The following is a 1,712-nucleotide window of genomic DNA, read 5'->3' on the forward strand; positions in this document are numbered from 1 at the left end:
AAAAACCTGATACCATATCACCAAAGTTCTCTCCAGACTTCCTCCAATCTTTTCCATCAATCCTTGTGGTAGGCTTCCGAGGTCGCAAATTCCTTCACTGTAACGGTGTGTTAGGATTCTATTGTGCCTGATAAAATTTTTCATAACAAAACTGCATTCCGACAAAATATGGACGATTTCTTTGACGTCAAAGGCTAAGCCAATGTGCAATATTGAACGAAGAGTTGATAATGAAACTGGGATGTTTGCGGAACAGGTTGACTACAAATGAACCCTCTTATCTGTCTATTGTGTCGTCCATCTAAAAGTTCGTTACTCAGACTAAAAAGTAGTACAGATCCATGCAGCATGACCTCTGCGACTTTGAGGTGTCTTGTTTTTAGGTTGGCTTGTAGCAAACAACAAATAATCTTCAAATTTCCTCTTCAATTCACATGAATCTATTTACACGCGATTTTAATCATGGAGACAGTTACTGTGCTGCGGTATTCAGAGGTATTATGTATGGAGTAAGCACTGACTACCTGATACTGAACAGACTTGTTTAGAAGAATGCTTCTCTCATCAGACGTAATATCCAAGTGGAGTTTTCACTTGGTGCTGAGAATTATGTTCACCAAAACTATTGATTGGAAAGGCGTGAGTCAGTTTTCAATTGGAATTCAGCCAGAAACAGGTGAAGTCATGTGAGTAACACTCACACATCCACACATGGGCGAAACTCATGGCATTTTGTTGTGCTGATTACTGAAAAGCCTTTCACAGGAATTAGTACGAATGTAATAATTATGACAGCTGGGGAAGGAGAAATTGTTTCAGACGGATTATGCTATTTTATGCTCTGTCGCGACTGGTACACCTATCGATTTGCCAAAATGAAATCTGATAAGTGGCGTCAGGGATTCAAAGAGCTGTGTTTGTTCCGATTCGGCAAAAACGTCCTAATCATAGGTGGGGTAGAAAATGGATGAAAGCCGTGCATATGCCACTTCAAGTACAAAGTTTAAAACTTTCAGTAAGTCTCCTAACTTCTTACGCAATATAATAACCTCACTAGTGCTTTATTTGAGCAACTTTTTTTCCATAGTTATAATACGCTTATGTGGTCTTTTTGTTCGCCCGCGAGCAGACAAATATATGTAATTTGGATGTCTGTTTTTTTAACATTTATCCTGTGGCTTAGCCCTCCAAAGCTTCGACAGTAGGGGAAGGTACTTGTGTACGTCAAAAAATTTATGTTCTCGCTTGAAAACTCAGTCCATCCTCAACATTGTATCGGGTTATTTTGTGACCTAAATCACTGGCGGTACACCGGCTCTTTTGGAAATGTTTTTTTGTTAGCTTTTTGAATCTTCCGTGCCAAGTGTGTACGATGAAGGTGCAAAAATATCTTCTAAAGTATATGTAAACGAGGAAATCATTTTTTTTTCAAAAATGATTTGCCCCAAAACAACATGTTTTGTGAACATTTGTTCATAGCTCGAGCCACAAGATGAATTCCTAAATGTTTCCGGCATGGTTCAATCAATATTTTTGTTCATTTTGCTGTATTATGTAAGTTGACACTTGCTTTGCAAATAGACGTGACAACCAATTGCCTGTCAATTTACAACAGCGGACCGTCAACCAAGGCATTTTAAATTCGGCCGTCTAACAGGTCCAGTTTTTAAGTCTAATATTTGTTGCATATTATGCCTCAGTTTTATGCACAA

The sequence above is a fragment of the Opisthorchis viverrini genome (assembly GCF_000715545.1).
Source record: "Opisthorchis viverrini unplaced genomic scaffold opera_v5_88, whole genome shotgun sequence".
Taxonomy (NCBI): domain Eukaryota; kingdom Metazoa; phylum Platyhelminthes; class Trematoda; order Opisthorchiida; family Opisthorchiidae; genus Opisthorchis; species Opisthorchis viverrini.